Source organism: Equus caballus, chromosome 19, assembly GCF_041296265.1.
Source record: "Equus caballus isolate H_3958 breed thoroughbred chromosome 19, TB-T2T, whole genome shotgun sequence".
In the NCBI taxonomy this organism is placed as follows: Eukaryota; Metazoa; Chordata; class Mammalia; order Perissodactyla; family Equidae; genus Equus; species Equus caballus.
The window spans coordinates 5,597,725-5,616,010 of NC_091702.1; the positions used below are offsets into that span (position 1 = coordinate 5,597,725).

General features: G+C 49.0%; 1 long non-coding RNA gene across 1 annotated transcript; it reads right to left on the reverse strand.

The window, feature by feature from the left end:
• Nucleotides 1-809: 809 nt before the first annotated feature.
• Nucleotides 810-16,248, reverse strand: LOC138918946 (uncharacterized). The gene is made up of 3 exons (XR_011428721.1): nt 15,925-16,248; nt 5,695-5,918; nt 810-1,176 (listed from the first exon to the last, which is right to left on the reverse strand). It is a non-coding gene; the product is annotated as an uncharacterized lncRNA (long non-coding RNA).
• Nucleotides 16,249-18,286: the final 2,038 nt, after the last annotated feature.

The following is an 18,286-nucleotide window of genomic DNA, read 5'->3' on the forward strand; positions in this document are numbered from 1 at the left end:
CTCTTCTCCTCACATCACTTTTCTACATGTTGAACATGGCCCCTTTTCCTTCAGGCCCAAATGTACCTCTACAAATTAGCCAAATATAGTAGATCCTGCATGAAGACTTTGGGGCAACAGAGAAGGAGGAGAGCAAAACCCCGAACAGAGCATAGCCTGAGACTGAAAACTGGTGCTCATTTTTCTTAGAAGTTCCTGGGCCATCCTTCCCAAAGAGACCCCCTGCTGGCAGTCTGGACTCCTCAGGCTCATCTTCCCACCACATCACTGGGTTCCCCCCATCTCTCTCCTCACATCTCACTTCTTTTCTTTTCTCAAGCTCTTAACCTTCCTCCAGAGCTACCCTGAAACTCCAGATTCATCTCATTTTATTTTATGGGGCAATCTGGGTCTTCCCTCTCCCAATCACCCTTAGCTTTCTCCAAAAACAGCAAGAACAAAGCCCACTCAGGCCCCTGAAGATACTCCCACAATTTAAGAGGAAAAAGAGCTACATTACATACTCCTGGACAAATTATACTCATCTCCTAGAAGACAAATCAGTAATTTTGATTTTAAATAGGACCTTTATCCTCCAGTCAGTGCATCAGGAAGTAAACACTTCCTCCTGGAAACTCGTGTCATCTGGTGCTTGTCACACTGTTGTGCTACTGAACTGACGTCGCTCACACTGACCAGCTCTGTGTCTGAGGGGCACTGAGCGCTCCTCTTCAGACAACCCCAGAGCCACATGAGAGACTCACTGAAACAGCAACGCTGTCATCTGTTTGTGAACACAGAGTATCTGCGAGAAAGGAACACACTGATACTGGGATTTGGAATCTGGTTTATTTCTTGATGACTACAGGAGGAGATTTTATTAGAAACAAGAATATTCCTTGGCATATGCATGATGTCTCAACTCAGACAATAAAAATTAAAGGGTTTTGAGCATTTAAAAAAAATAATTCGGGGGCTGGCCCGGTGGTCCAGCAGTTAAGTTCACAGGTTCCGCTTCAGCAGCCCAGGGTTCGCTGGTTCAGATCACGGGTGCAGACACGGCACCGCTTGGCAAACCATGCTGTGGTAGGCATCCCACGTATAAAGTAGAGGAAGATGGGTATGAATGTTAGCTCAGGGCCAGTCTTCCTCAGCAAAAAGAAGAGGATTGGCAGCAGATGTTAGCTCAGGGCTAATCTTCCTCAAAAAAAAATAATAATAATAATTTTAAAAAAATAATTTGTACATTTAACTTAAGGATTTCATGTGTGACCTAGAAAATGAAAAGGAAGAGCAAATATACCAGAAAAGGGGGAAAAGAGTATCACATCTTTGCTTCACAGTTAATTAGGAAAACTTTTAACCAAAACAAATAACTGGGTAATAAATACCATGGAATTTTTTTTGACTGAATAAAGGAGAAATTTTTCCTGTGAAGTGAAAATAAGCAATTTGTTAAATACAGGAAATAACATTTTATGAATATGAATATTCTCTTCAAAGAGGCTGGGCCGGCAGCTCATTCAAATTTTCAGCGCCTGGAGGACAGCAAGACTTCATGCTGTTTGCTTGTGACTCACACGCCTCTCGTGGTTTAAGAGCAAGAACGTGTGTGATAAATCATGCTCTACCTGAATCCAACAAGTTGATGCCACTCCTTCTTTTAAGGAAGAGCATGATAATGGATAATAGAATACAAACAAAGATGCAAATATCCCCAATGCTTGCAAATATCAGTACTGAGTAACTAAGCATCGTTTCCAGTAAAGCTGGCCTTCAGACGCTCCTTTACCCTGTGGAAAGAAACCATTTTACCTTCCCATAATTCTATTGCTTATGGGAATGTAAGTTGACTTTAATGTGGATTAAGGCTGCCCCAGCTAGAGAAGCCCAAGGTGACCTGGCCTACATGCCAAACTATAGGACCCAGTGGACTTTTTTTATGGTATGAATTAGGACCGCCCCAGGGAGAGAAGCCCAGGGCATCCTCACCTACATGCCGATCTATATGGCCAGATTCGTATCTAAAGTTATATGACCGCACAATAACCAGACCCCATCTGCACTGAAATCATTTAATGACTTTTTACATCATTTCTCCAGTAAAAATGAGTCACGTACCCATGCCTTATAAAATTAGCCCTAACCCTCAACTCAGGGCAGCAGCAGGAGCTCTGACTGCCCATGGGTCCTGTCCCCATGCTATTCCACACTATTCTCTAAATAAAAGAGCACTACTGCCAGATCTTGAGAGTCTAAGAAATCTTTCTTTCGACTCCTCGGCTCACCGATCCCGCATCAACTTCACCAAACATCAATGCAAAGAGCATGATGCAGTGTTCAAGCCTACAGCACTGCTGCTCAGGGAAGTGGAAAAGAGAAAAGATATTACTGGCAAAGTGGAAAGCAAGCATTCTTTCCAAATGCCCCGTTTTCGAGCTCCCGGGTAACTCAGCTTTACATTCTTACTTTGGGTGGGTCGACTCTGTTTAGGTAGTATATGAGTATCAGAGTGTATGAGTATGAGAGGCCAAAAATCTGCATCTATGTGAATAAAATCTCCTCCACCCCCAGTCCATGAAAGCAACACCTACCAGATCAGGACAGAATGCTACAAAATCACCCTGAAAAGACCAAAGGCTCTCAAGCCAAGTAAACTTGACTGGAATCTGATTTAACATGTAGGGGAGGAAGACATTTCCTCTACCCTCTCTGGGTTCATCTGGCCAGAGAACGAATTAAATTCACATGAGACAGAACAGCAGGAGAAAATTAAACAACGCTTTATAACATATATACATGGGAGAGGCTCAGGCAAGCTGAGCAACTCGCCAAAATGGCTGAAGCCCCCACCTTAAATATCATATCCAGCTAACGACAAAGGAGGATGTTGGGGGTGGAAGGGGTCAGTTACAGGAGGTTACCAGAAACAGGAATAAGATTATTACACAGATTTAAGTCCTTGCCTTTAGCATTGATTAAGAGTTTCTAGAGATAAGGTCATCCCCTTTCTTCTTCCTGGTACAGAGAGGGAGATGTCTTTACAGATGGAGAGTTCCTTTACAATGTAAATGTCTCCTAACAAAGGGTAAGTAAATTCTACTTTTCAGTTGCTTTCCTGTCTGCAAAGTAACCAGCCTCAAATAATCATCATGCCAAAGAGACATATCTTGGGGTGGCCAATTCCAGACCCCCACAGACGCATTAAAATCTCTAGAAAGAATGTGTCAACCAGAGGACTAGTTGGCCAGCCACAGAAACATAGAAAAGTAGAGGGCAGACAATTGAGAACAACGTCCAAGAGATAGATACTGGGGATGCCTTTTAAGAAACTTTAGTATGAAAGGAAAGCAGAGCATTGTTTAGAAAGGAACAATGAATGGAAGTGAGTTAAAATGAGAGCTGTTTGCGTATAATTATATTCTCAGGGGAAGGAGCCAACAGAGAAAAAGTTCTAGGAAGGGAAAGAAGTGATGTGGGTGGGGATCCGTGTCTAGAAGGCAGGCTGGGGAGAGTCTGCCCCTAGGCTGAATTGTCGAGGAACAAGCAGGGACACAGGGCTCTGGGATCTGGGTGCAAACCTTGGTCTTCCTGCTTTCTGGCTGAGAGACATTGTCAAGCTGAGGTTGAAGAGCAAGGATATGGTGGAAGAAAAGGCAGAGGACTGGGAGGTTGTAATAAGACAGCTAACTATTCAAGTTACGTATATCACAAGTGGAGCAGTTCCAGGTGTCGACACCATTCATGGTGAGGCCAAGGAAGCTGAGTGCCGGAGGAGAGTAGAGGAGAGTGTCCTTGGCCTCAGAAACATCAAGGGTTTCTTCCCTGGGAAGCTGGGTGATGGTGGAAACAGCATGGCCACTGCTGGCCTTTGCTGCGGGAGACAGTTAGACATGGCCCAGAGCCTAATGAATGCTGGACAATTCATTCATTCATTCACTCATTGAACGCACATTATCAAGGCCTCTGACTTTCTTGGACACTTGGAATACAGAAATCAAAACTGCAGATCCTGCTGTCAAGAAGCCCACAGTCCGGAACTAGAGATGGCCCAGGAGCCAAATACTATCACACAGAATGAGAAACACAATGAGAGAGGTGCATAAGGACATTGTGGGACCCCAGAAGGGAACACCTTTTCAGAAGGTAGAGGATGAGAATGAATGAGGAGCTGCAGATGACAGACATGAACACGCGCAGAGAAGCATGAGTCTTGAAGAAGAGATTTTATAAGAGGGTGTGAGACTCACTGTCCAGAAACCACCAGGGGCAGCTGGGAAATGCTGATCACAAGGGATGAACAGTCTTCATATCAGGGCACCAGAACCATCTCCTCCTCTTTAATCTTTCCTGCACCCCAGACCCTAAGCCTTAAACTGGGGTGTCTCCACCCTGGCCTTCCCCACCCCCAGAGTGCTCCCAATCCAGCATCTCCTAACCCAAAGCAAAAATCACCCTTTCCCCTTAGCTACCCATCAGAATTGGAACTAACTCACTGCCATGTGAAGCTCTGGTTGTCCTATTGTTCCCAAGGCACTGGCCTGGTAAAGGAGGATGCTTGCTGTGGTAGACTGTATTTTCCAGAAACGGCTGCAAAATATTTCTGATTCCACATGCTCATCCAGAGCCTTGCTGCTCCCCCATTAAGAAGTGGAGTCTTTTCCTCTTCCTTTTGAAATTTGGCCTTTGTAACTTCTTTAATGAAAAGAACTACTTAGAACTGCTCACCTATGCCCTCCCCTCCCCCCATCCATGTGCACCATCTGTTCAGGCTCTCTCCTCTCCAGATGCCTCCCTGACATGAGGCAACAATGGCCAGGTTGTTTTTAACAAACATGGCAAGATATTACCTTAAGATATTTATCTGTGGGTTTTTCTTTCCCCACTTCCTGGTACAATAACCAAGTGGCCTCATGGAAAAGGAAGGTTGAGAGAGAGGGGTTGAAAAGAGCCAAAAATAGTCAAGGTTGAGCTTTGTGACTCCAAAAGAGCTTTTGAGAATCAAAAAGTGAGGCTAGGAGCATGAAGCACATGGATAAACATGGAACAAGGAGAAAGACTAGAGAGGAATTGCTGGACAACCACACCCCAGTGCCTCCCAGGGAGACCAGAGTAGGTCTGCTGGGCTGGGCGAGGGCAGGAGCAGGGAGGAGCAGGTCAGCATTGGAAGCCTGGGGAGCACCTAAGAGGCTTCCCCATCCCCACCGCTCCCCTCAAGGCCCTCAGCTGCTGCATTTCCCCAGAGATGTTTGCTGAGCCCCATCCACACTCCCCTGAATGAATGCCCGCCCCCACTCGGTGCTTCAGGACTCTTATGAGCCCCGGGTATCTGTCAGGAATGCTTTCAGCTGCAAGTGACAAAAAATATAATGAGCAGTGCCTTAAACACCAGCGGCTTACATTTTTCATGTAACAAGAAGGCTAGAGGTGAGCAGTTGCTTTGTAAAAAGGCAGATTCCCCAGGACCCAGTCCCTGAGATTAGGATTCAGTTAGTTCTGGAATGATCTCCAGGGATCTATAATTCCTGAAGCTTCCCAGGTGATCCTAATTGGCAACCTGCCGTGGGAGCCACTGCTCCCAAGTTCACTAAACCTACTGTGCTCTCCCCTCTTCTGGGTTTTGAGTCCTTTAGCTTCCAGAGGAGTCAACAGCACCGCCGGTGAACTCCTGATTCACTTATTGATTCACGTGGTCAACAAGCAGTAATTGCTCACCTTTTTTACGTGGCCAACGCAAGTTCACTGAGGGGTGTGAACTGTGCCAGGAGACATGGAGATTCAGCAACATTCTCAGACCGAGTGGAATGTCCACAGAGTCAATTTGAAGTCCTTCCTTTCCCGCTGGAGAGAGCTGGAGTAACGGCCCGAGTAAGCATGCGGAGTCGAGTGCCCTCTTCTGCCTTCATTTCCTCTCGAACTCTCATGACAACATAAAGATTCTGTTAAAAGCAACAAAATCCTCAAAGACAAAGCTAAAAGAAAACGCAAGCAGAATGCAGAGAGATGTGAACAAAATGTCGGAAACTGGAAAGCAGATAGTGATGAGTGACTTGGAGACCAGGGCTGCAGAGAGGAGGCAGGAAGCTGACAGACTGGTCCCATAGAGCCCCTGAACACACAGGACCAGAAGCCCCAGGAGACCTCTCAGGAGGCGGGCTGTGAGTTAAAAGTTTGCACCAAATGCTGGGGGACCCCTAGATTTCTTCACCACCCTACCAGCCAGGTATCTCCATCATCAAACAGAAAACATGCTGGAGAAGGGATTAAGGGCAAGTCAGCGTGCTGAGCAAATGCTGAGATCCACCAGCAACGTTTCACCAGCACATCTGAGAATGCCGGCAGCCCAGCTTAGACACCTCAGTTTCTCCAGGGAAACCGAGATCCTCAAAGAAAAGACAGAGACAATAATACTGGGAATCCTAACCCAACGTAGAAATCCAGAGGAAACCAGGACAGCACAAAGAGCAGAATAAACTTTCAGGAAAACCATAATTAATATCTTAACAGAGGCAATAGAAGATAATTGCACCAATGAAAAAAGACCAGACTATTCATAGAACCAAAACACATTCTCAGTTTTAAAAAATATAAAAACAGGAAGAAAAGATTCAATAGAATCCAAGCATGCTTTATTGGGAAGCTGCTGCAGGATGTACTCCACCAAAATGAGGGGGTAAACCAGGAAAAAAGAAGACAGAAGATTCAAGAAACAGGGATCCAACAAAGGAGGGCTGGTGACACATGAGACAGGAAGCCAGCGGGCCCCAGGGAGGGTGTCGTAAAAGTCAAAACCAACAGATTAGCTGAGCGCATGGACTATTAGGGGGAGATTAACAGTCCGGAAAGAGTTGGAGGTGGGGAGAGGTATAGATCAAAACATAAGATAATTTTGAACTCCAGCGGGGGGAAAAAGGCATATAACAAAGGAAATCATTCTCAGTGTACACCGCATGCCTTATCTGGGAAGAATAGTTACAACAATCACAACAGTGTTAACTTTGAATATTGATTTAACCAAAAATTATAATATAATTACTTTGGAAGAATGGGAGAACAAGAGTGCTAAATCTTCATCTTTCATAGGAGGAAGTCAAGAGTTTATATCTAAATCTGAAAAATCAATACGGAAGCATATTATTTACACACATGGGGGAAACATCTAGAAGAAGCCTCTGAGTCAGTTGAAAGGGAGACTTCTGTTTTTCTGATGGGGAGGGCCGTGTGGGAAATGGTAGTCTGTCAGACCACGGGGAATTTTTCTGGTCAAAAAAACCCAGACTTTTGTAATCCTTTCCCTCCAGCTCACGGGGTTCAGCCAAAGTCGTCCCTTGAGGATTGCCGAGTGTGAGTTCTGAGGAAACACACAAACGCACACAGTGAACTTCATTGGACTCAGTTTCATCCTTTTTTCCTAAGCCAGAAGTGTCATGACAGGCGGGGAAGAAGCCAGGGCCCCTGCGGGCCTGTGGGGGCGTTTGTACAGAAGGCTGTTCCCCGGGCCTCTGGCATCTCTGTTTCTTACCAACAGGAAGAGCTGTGAGTGGCCTCGCTAGTCACCCTGTACCCAAGTGCCAGGCACCAGGTACGTGTTCGAACGAATGAAAGAATCAGTGAGTGAACAACAAACGAAGCCATTCGTTTTCACGCACTGTAAACGCTTCACCCACGCAGGACCGACCGACACTGTCTGCCTCCAGCGCTTCCTTCTGATTCACTCGGAGACTTAATGCCTCTTAGGTATTTGTCAAATGTGAAGTGGGCACCTCTCACGTGTCAGGTTTACTCCTGCCTTCAAAGATATTACAATCTGTTTGGGAAGGCAAAATACAAATAAGGAAAACTCAAACTCATGGCCACAGACAGTCGAGGTGTGGGTGCGCAGGAAGAAGTTACTGTGGGACTTGAACCCATAACCGTAGGAGGAGTGACTTTCCTGACACTGGCTGCAAAGCCCCTAGAGTCTTTTCCAAGTGTTTTGTTCACACTGAGGCTGGGAAGATGGAGGGAGAGAGTAACACCCTTGTTGACACAAGTCAACAGAGCATGAATTTGGTTGCCTTCCCACAAGCATTCTCCTGTTTACCTTTGTGCTTTCACGCTAAGGTAGAGAAATCACCGTTCCTCGGGTGATCAAATCTGCCGGCCTTTCCTCCTGGCCAGGAGGGCAATGCAGGGGCACTTGCCAGATGCCTGCTCTGCTCATTCCAGGACTGCAGGTGTCAATTGACCTCCGCCGTTCGGACATTTCTTCCCACTGGAACAACGATCGAACCTTTATCCAAGAATAGCCAAGAGAACCTGGTCTGGGCCCGTCTTTTTTTTTTTGTTTTTTTTGTTTGTTTGTTTGTTTGTTTGTTTGTTTGTTTTTGGAGGAAGATTAGCCCTCAGCTAACTACTGCCAGTCCTCCTCTTTTTGCTGAGGAAGCCTGGCTCTGAGCTAACATCCGTGCCCATCTTCCTCTAGTTTATACGTGGGACGCCTACCACAGCATGGCTGCCAAGCAGTGCCATGTCCGCACCCGGGATCCGAACCAGCGAACCCTGGGCCGCCGAGAAGCGGAACGTGCGAACTTAACCGCTGCGCCACCGGGCCGGCCCCTGGGCCCATCTTTTGGTGTTTACTAATTGTGGGATTCTGTGTCTCCACCCCCGTGTCCTCAGGAATCCACCATGTCCGGTGCAGGCCCCACAAACTCACGACAGAGCAGCCCCTTCCTCATGCCAGGGGGAGGAACATCCTAATGGAGGAGAGTTCTTAGTCTCATTCAGCACTTGATCAGACTTCAAAATATAGGATCTTCACTAATGCATTTCTTTAGATCTGACTACTTCGCTTTGATTTACTCTTGTAAAAATATCCGGAGGTGCAATACTCTTACAGTTTTGCAAATATTCCTTTTTAGCAAAATGCATGCCCTTGGCATTTAACTATCCCTGATTTTGCGAAGTAAGATAACTTACAAGAGGAGTACAATCCTTACAAGGCTCTTACACTCTGTGGAGCTGTCACTTCTGGGGATCTGGTTGTGTGTGTGTGTTGGGGTGCTCAGTTCTAACTGTGTGCATTCAGAACACAGGCTGGCACAGAGTGGCCCCTCCAGAAATATTTTACATGAATGAAAAACAAAAACCTTGCATCTGATGGCCATAAGCTTATCCTCTCATGATCTGAGGGAGTGTTGGAGAGTTTTATTTTGTGTTCTCTTCAAATCCACTCTTCCCTCCTGTGAGCTTACACAGACTCAGCGTACTTGGTCCGAGGCTGCCCTGGGAACGAACTTATGCTGATTAATCCAGGGCTGTGTCTCAAGCGTAAGTGAGAAGGCCTCCCTCCCTCCTCTTTCCAAACACTGTCCTTGAGAGGCCAGCACCAGGAGGACGGGGCTCCAGGCTCTCTTGTGTGATGACAGTGTAGGGCAGAGGACAGCTGGGGGTCTGACTCTAGACACCTTGGGAAGAAGGTCCCGATAAGCCCTTGAGTAAATGTGTGTTAGTGAATTTAATGAATCCAGCCATGTTCCACTCAAGGATTCTGTCGTGGGGGCTGGGCACCTAGTATGTGTCCGTGCTCAACAAGACAGACACAATCTGCTTTCAAGCAGCTTGCAGTCTTTTGGGGGAACTGGAAGTTACAGTCCTGTAGGGGCACATACAGGGACACATGGCCCAGACAGCCACCGAGGGTGACCTCCAAGACTTGACACTGAAAGGTGAGTAGGAATGGTCAGGCCAAAGCAGGTGGGCAAGGAGAGGGTTCCCAGCAGGGGAACAGCCTTGGTCAAGGCCCCTAGGTGAGAGAGACTGTGATGTCTTTGGGGTAAACCTGGAACAGAGAGTGCAACGGAGGGAAGCAGCTGCCGATGATGGACGGTGAGGGAAGCAGGGGACAGATCACAGATATCCATTAAGTAGTTATGTATTTGGGTCTAGAGCTCAGGAGAGAACCCAGGCTGAAGGCAGGGATCTGGACAGCATCAGCACAAAGACGGTAGCGAAAGCCATGGAAGTGGCTGAGCGTGTGCATAAGGAGAAGAGAAAACAAGGACAGATCCCTGAGGAGCACCACTGTTTAAAGGCAGGACAACGGAAGAGTCTGCAGCACTGAGAGGACGCAACCAGAGAGGTGGGAGGAAACCCAGGAGGGGGGTTACAGACGCACGAGAGGAGAGAGTTGCAGGTGGGTGGACGCCATTGTCCAGTGATGCTGAGAGATGAAGATAAGGGCGGAAAAGCATGTGTTGGATTTTGAAGCAAAGTAGTTGCTTTGAGTTGAGTTGTGTCCCCCAAAATCCGTATGTCGAAGACTTAACCTCCAGTACCCGAGCACGTGACCGCGGTTGGAAACAGGATCTTTAAAGAGGTAGTTAAGGCAAAATGACATCACATGGGCGGGCCCTGGTCAGGCGTGACAGGTGTCCTCACCAGAGGAGGAGACTAGGACCCAGAGACACACAGAAGGAAGCCCACGTGAAGACACAGGGAGAAGGCAGCCCTCCGGTCCGCAGGCCAAGAAGAAACCAGCGCTCCTCAGACACCTTGATCTCGGCCTTCCAACCTCCAGAACTGTGAGGAAATAAACTTCTGTCGCGTTAGCCAGCCACCCCCCGGTCTGTGGTACTTCGCGGTGGCAGCCCTCGCAAACCTACACAGCGATAACGGGGACTGTGACGAGGGGGTAATTCGAGGGCAGCTTGACGGGAACCCAGGTGGCGGGGACGGAGGAGTGAGCAATGAGGAAACGTTCAATGACAGAGAAGACGATTGCCAAACCCTGCCTGTGAAGTGGAAGAGAGGACACTGGAGCACCTGGAGGAGGCTGTGAAGTCGGTGGAGGGGAACTGACTAGTTGCTGGATTAGTTAGTTGGTTTAAAAGTGAAAGAGCTAGTTGTTAATAGTTCTCCAACTGAAGAATCAGAGCACATTTCAAGAAGGCTAGTTTAACATTCCGAGGCTAGAATTTAAGCAAGACCAAGCTAAGACACTCCTGCTACTCAGGGCCCTAGAGCGGCACTCTCCAATACCGCAGCCACTGGCTTCGGGACTTATTGACATTTAAATCAACTACAATTGAATAAAATTTAAAATTCAGGGGCCTGCCTGTGGTGGCGCAGCAGTTAAGTGCGCACGTTCCGCTTCGGCAGCCCAGGGTTCGCCGGTTCGGATGCGAGGTGCAGACATGGCACCGCTTAGCACACCATGCTCTGGTAGGCATCCCACATAGAAAGAGGAAGATGGGCACAGATGTTAGCTCGGGGACAGTCTTCCTCAGCAAAAAGAGGAGGATTGGCGGCAGATGTTAGCTCAGGGCTAATCTTCCTCAAAAAAAAAATTTTTTTTAATTCAGTTCCTCAGTCACACTTGACTCATTTCAGGTGCTTAATGGCAACACGTGACTAGTGGCTACCATGTTAGGCAGCATAGATATCACAGAACATTTCCATCATCACAGAAAGGTCAATTAGATAATGGTGCCCTGGACTTATTTATATTGTTGTCAAGTGAAGGGCTGATGCAAACTCCACAGCCTCACGAAGTGGGGCTTCAATGAATAGCGGAGGGTGAGCAAGAGAATGTGGTGGTTCCCAAGCCACTGGTCATTCGAGAAAGATGTGCTTAGGTCAGGCACAGCAGACACAGCCTGGCTGGTGCTCCGGGAGAAAGAGCAGCCTGTGGCTCTCCCTTTTGCTGTGGACTTGGAGATTTGAGAGCAAGCGGGAGAAACTGACTCAGGGTACGATGGAAGCCTGGTGCTGGAGACGAATCTTCTGCCAGCTGACCAGGGGTCCCTCTCCCGGGGGCCAGGAGGGAAGCTGAGCCATGGAAGTCTCTGGGAGGGACCCCTGTACCCAGTGGCTTATTGCTAGTAAGCCAAAGAGATTAGGGTCATCCAGGGGACAATTCTACTTGGATCTCCTGAATAAGTCTCTCTTTATGTTAGACAAGGATTGGCCTCCCAGGCATTTCCAGGCACTGTCTCTGGTACCAGAAAGGATGAAATGATTTCCTTTTCTGTAACCATTCTACTGGCATTTTGTTGTTGTTGTTAAAATCAATGTACTTGTTCCTTTTCATTTTTTAAGACAAAGCCATATCTGACTCTGTATTTTTTTCTTTTTTTATTGTTAAGATATATATAACATAAAATTTACCATCTGAACCTTTTTTTTTTTTAAAGATTTTATTTTTCCTTTTTCTCCCCAAATCCCCCGGTACATAGTTGTATATTCTAGTTGTAGGTCCTTCTAGTTGTGGCATGTGGGACGCCACCTCAGCGTGGCTTGATGAGCAGTGTCATGTCCGCGCCCAGGATCCAAACCTCCGAAACCCTGGGCTGCCTAAGCGGAGTGCGTGAACTCAACCACTCAGCCACCAGGGCCGGCCCCATCTGAACCATTTTTAAGTGTACGGTTCAGTGTATTAAACTCATTCATGCTGCCGTGCAGCCATCACCACCACCCATCCCCATAAGGCTTTTCATCTTGTAAAACTGAAACTCTGTAGCTATTAAACAATAACTTCCCATGTTCGCCTCCCCCCAGCCCCTGGGGATCGTCACTCTGTTTTCTGTCTCTATGATTTTGACTCCTCCAAGTACATCATATAAGTGGGATCATACAGTGTTTGCCTTTTTGTGACTGGATTACTTAATTTAGCATAACGTCCTCAAGGTTCACCCGCGTTGTAACATTGCAGAATTTCTTTCCTTTTTAAGACTCAATAATATTCCATTGTATGTATATACCACCTTTTGCTTATCCATTCATCCGTGATGGGCACTTGGGTTGCTTCCACGTTTCAGCTGTTGTGAATACTGCTGCTGTGAACATGGGTGTACAAACATCTCTTTGAGACCCTGCCTTTAATTCTTTGAGGTGCAGACCCTGAAGTGGGGTTGCTGGCTCATACAGTAATTTTTTAATTTTTTGAGGTGCCTCCATACTGTTTTCCATAGCGGTTGTACCATTTTACATTCCCGCCGATAATGCACAAGGGTTCCAATTTCTCCACATCCTCACCAACACTTACTGTTTTCTATATTTTGATAGTAGCCTTCCTAATGGGTGTGAGGGGGTTCTACTGGCACTTTTTTGAGTACTCTAGGTTAAAGGTGTCCACCCAAAACTGACCGCAGAGCCCCCCTGGCCAGGCTCTGACGCCTCAGCTCAAGCTGCCAGTAGGGTTTGCTGCAGCCCATCCCACTAAAGGGGCCCATTACCCTCGGGGCCAGCAAAACTACACACACACAAACTTGAAAGCTGTCGTTTTTTTTAAGAAATGTGATCATAGTTAGAAAGTTCAAAAGGGGCTAGCCTGGTGGTATAGTGGTTAAGTTCACGCCCTCCGCTTCGGCGGCCTGGGGTTCGCTGCTTCGGATCCTGGGCGTGGATCTATGTGCTGCTCATCAAGCCACACTGTGGCAGGCGTCCCACATACAAAGTAGAGGAAGATGGGCACGGATGTGAGCTCAGGGTCCATCTTCCTCAAAAACAAGAACAGAAATGTTCAAACAGCATAGACGAGTACAAAGTGAAAAGTAAAATCTCTTCCCGCTGCTCCCTGACCTCCAGCATTCTGCCACCCAGAGAGAACCACAGTTGACAGCTTCTTGTTGTTGTCCTCATGGAAATTTGTATTCATTTCCACACACACCCGGCATAAGTGATCAGGATGACACTATTGATCTCATAAATTTTGTCTTTTAAAATATGTGTGTGTGTGTGTGTGCGTATACACCATGCACTCCTCTGTCACGATACCCACCAGGTCATGGCTCTGACCTAAGCTGTGGGCTGTGTCTTATAGGAGCCTATGTATATATTTTACACAAACAAAAGCTTGCCTTGTACACTTTCTCTAACTTACTTATTTTTTTAACCTTAAAAATACAGCACAGTGTGATGGGTTAATTTTATGTGCCAACTTGCCTGGGCCACAGGGGCTCAGATGTTCGGCTAAACGTTATTCTGGGTGTGTCTGTGAGGGCGTTTCTGAGTGAGATTAGCATTTGAATCCCTACACTGGTAAAGCAGGTTGGTCTCCTCAATGTGAGAGGACATCCGGTCCACTGAGGCCAGTGCAGAACAAAAGGGGACATGAGGGACAGGTTGCTCTCTCCACGCCTGCCGCTTTTCCAGCTGGGACACCAGCCTTCACCGGCACTCCGACTGGAACTACACTGCCAGCTCTCTTGGGCCTCCAGCTTGCACATGGCAGCTCTTTTAACGATTCTTCCTAAAAATCACGCCTCCTCTCATTGTCTGATCTCAAGCTGCTTCACATTTTCGTCTGATTAGTTTTCTATCCAAGAATGGCTCTGACCTCTGCCAGGATCATCACCTTAGAAAGGATCCCAGGGGCTTCCACGAAAGGCCCCTTGTGGAGAGCAGAGCAGGCCATCAGTAACCCACGGGGGAAGTGGAGCAAGGGGCAAGTGGACAGACCTTCCGGACAGGCAGCCTACAAGACACACAGGGCAGGTCATGAGGAAGGACCCTAACGTGCTGCCCTCACCTCGAAGCTCCACATTCCATTGCTGGGCCCTTCCAACACATCAGAATTTCATATCCTTTGTGCTTTCAAGAGAACAAACCCACAGTTTTTATTTATTTACTTTTCAATAAGTTTAAATCCTTGAGGGGGACGGCATCGCATGCATTCTCTGTGCAATGGCATCAGCAGGAAGGCTGCTTCTGAGTTTGGCAGGAACCACGCCACTCTTTCCATGGGCATGAGTTACCTTTCCCCAGATTCCTCTGGTTTTGTTCGGTTTGCCACCAGGAGTCACTGTGTTGTGCTTTATGCTCATAAGCACATCTCTTGCCCAAACAGAATTCAGTTTCAAGTCAGGCATAAACACGTTCAATTTTAAAAAGAGCTGTGCGCTCCCTCTGGTTCCAGAGACCTGGTTTATAGCCAGCAAAAATGGCCCTGGACCACAGCCTCCCGACATAGTTACTGTTCTGGAAGTCCTATTCCCAGCGGCTTCCACAGGCTCCAAGATGGTGGAAAGAATGAATTTGATCTCTTTTGATAGCATAAGAATCTCCCTCTAATTAGAGAAGAACAAAGTACTTTTTTATTCAATTTGTCCCAAAATAAACTGTTTGCTGAGTCTAAGATGTAGTGATACAAGTAGTCCTGAATCTTACTCAGATTCCTTAAAATCAGCTTTAATTTCCAGAAGATTGATACCATATTATTTTGTTGGTACTGTTTATTATTTTGCGATGAAAAATTAACACTACAAAAGAGTAACAGTTTGGGGCCAGCCCGGTGGCCCAGTGGTTAAGTTCGCGAGCTCCACTGCGGCAGCCCATGGTTTTGCTGGATTGTGGGGACATGGCACTGCTCATCAAACCACACTGAGGCGGCATCCCACATGCCACAACTAGAAGGACCCACAATTAAAAATACACAACTATGTCGGGGGGGTGGGGGGGCTTGGGGAGAAAAAGGAAAAATAAAATCTTGAAAAAAAAAAGGTAATAGTTCCACTAATCATTCCACCAGAGAAAAATAACGTCATGTCTCAATATTGAGGTTTGAAAGACAGCATATCAGTTCACACGGACATCGCCTCAAAATTCAGAATTAATCCCCAAATGATGCAAGTAAAAGTTCCGCAGACCAGGAAAGAGGAAAGTAGAAAGCAGCTCCATGAAGTGTTAAGATTGCTCAACCTATGGCCCAAAGCCATACCCCCTGGAGCCGTGTGAGGGCGTTCGCAGGCCCAGGAGAGTCAGCGGGAGAGAACTCGCACGGCCTGGGGCCCGGCGGACGCGGGAGACGTGATTCAGGAGGCCTCAAGGCCCCAGAGTCAGTAATAATAACAGTATTTAGCACTCCTGGGGTGCTTTTGAAACTTTAGGAGCCCTTCAAAGCCCCACCCTGGGCCCAAGGCACCGAGGTGCTGAGCAAGGTCCCTGCTACAGAAGTCACGTAACCTGATATCCTGGGTGCTGGCGGACAGCCCCGGGGCAGGGAGGAACCGATCCCGACGCGCGGGGCTCCGGGACACGCGCCCTCCTCCCTGAGCTCCAGCGGCCGCCTGTCCTGTTCCCGTCCGTTCGCAGCAGGGCACAGAGGGAGCCCTTCCAGACGCGGTCTGGTCAGGCCTCGCCTCCATCTTAGAACAAAGACCAGCCCTGACCGCGTCTTCAGGACGCGGTGCGCGCCCCTGCCCCCTGCTCCGCCGCCGTGCCCCGCCCGCGCGTCCTCTGCCGGCTCCGCCAGCGCTCCGGGAGGGCACCCTCGTCCCGGAACAGCACGGGCCGCTCCCCCGCACCGGCGCGCTCCTCCCCCGCCCGGAGACCGACGGGCCGCTCCCCCGCGCCCGCGCGCTCCTCCCCCGCCCCGGAGACCGACGGGCCGCTCCCCCGCGCTCCTCCCCCGCCCGGAGACCGACGGGCCGCTCCCCCGCACCGGCGCGCTCCTCCCCCGCCCGGAGACCGACGGGCCGCTCCCCCGCGCTCCTCCCCCGCCCGGAGACCGACGGGCCGCTCCCCCGCGCCCGCGCGCTCTTCCCCCGCCCCGGACACCCACGGGCCTCTCCCCGGCACCGGCGCGCTCCTCCCCCGCCCGGAGACCGACGGGCCGCTCCCCCGCACCGGCGCGCTCCTCCCCCGCCCGGAGACCGACGGGCCGCTCCCCCGCGCTCCTCCCCCGCCCGGAGACCGACGGGCCGCTCCCCCGCACCCGCGCGCTCCTCCCCCGCCCCGGAGACCGACGGGCCGCTCCCCCGCACCGGCGCGCTCCTCCCCCGCCCCGGAGACCGACGGGCCGCTCCCCCGCGCCCGCGCGCTCCTCCCCCGCCCCTTCGCCTCGCCCCGCGCCCGGCTTCGAAGTCTGTCCCGTGATAAACCTCCTGCCCCAGACTAGTTTACCTCTCCCAGCACCAAGTATCTTTTCCTCAAGAATCTATCACAATATGCAGTTATGTGCATGATGATTTGATCAGTCTTCCTCCTCTGCTTCAGCTGTGACCTCCATAAGGGCAAGGCCCATGTCTGTTTTGCTCCCCGTGTTATTTCCTAACGTCTGGCACAGGTACATCCTAGGCTCTCAAGAAATGCTTGATGCATGAATAACAGTGGAGCGCTGTCCCATCCTTAATAAATGTAATATTTAGGTCTCTCCCCACCACTCCAGCACAGGGTGTAATCAGCATGCACATTTCTATCCCAAATACAGTAAAAGGTTATTTTTATTCTCTAGAATTTAACAGTATTTTGATTGCCTCAATTCATGTATCTCCATCCTTCAGAAAAAAAGAAAGAAAACCGTCGTAGATTCATAGTGCCGAAGGGACCCAGGTTATCTCGACTGCACAGTTTAAACGTCGGTGAGCGCTCAGCAATCCCGTCAAGATGACCGAGCTCCCGCAACGCTTCTACCACTAGAGGTCCTTCCCTGCCCCAGAAATGCAGTCAAGTTCCATTTAAATCCACTCCCCGCTTCCCCTGTCCGGTCCTCCGACTGATCGTCTGGGGGATGAAGATGACCGGGCGTGGCTGCGGGGCTTCCCTGGCTCGCAGAGCTCTGCGAGTAGCTGGTGCGCGCTCTGCCCCTGTCTCTGAAACAAACGACCCCTTTTCTGGCTTAATTCCTTTATGCAAGGTGGGTTTTCCTCTCAACTTCTGTGCAGCTGTCATGGAAAAGACAAGTTTGTTTGATAAGGATAGTAAGAATAAACTTGCTCTGCCAAATATTAAATGCATTTGAAGGCTATGGTAACTGATCCTCTAGTGCCACGACAGCCGTTTCGGTAGCCATGGTCCCTGGGGCTCCAGAGTAACTGAAGGAAGAAAGTGAGATCTCCATAATGCAAATCCCGGACGGCGCCTGGCCAGGTCTGAGCCCACCAGCTCCTGGGAAGGAGTCTTCCACTTGGCCTGCTTGAGGCTGCCTCCAGGCCAAAGGCCCCCTTCAAGAATCACTCTCCCAGCTCCAGCGTGCTTGGCTTCTCCTGGCTTTCCTGGCCTCTCTCCTCTTCTGGCTGCTACCCCTTTTATCCTCTAAACCAAACCCTTGGTTTTTTCTCTTTTCTCAGCTATCTGTGGTACCCTTGCAGCGGTGAGCCCCAATCGTTAGCCACTGACATCACCACGTCAGCCCTCAAGGGCAAGTAGTGCTCATTCTCCATCAAACCCCAAGGTCTAATCTTCACTCCAAGGAAAAAGAGAGATGTTGCCTCTCGGCCCTGGAGAAAGTTGCCCTCACACCCAGAATGGACCAAACAGCTCCTCACCATCCAGAAAGAACAAGACTATAAAAGCTGAGTGAGTATTTGTTTAAGGAGAAAGTTTG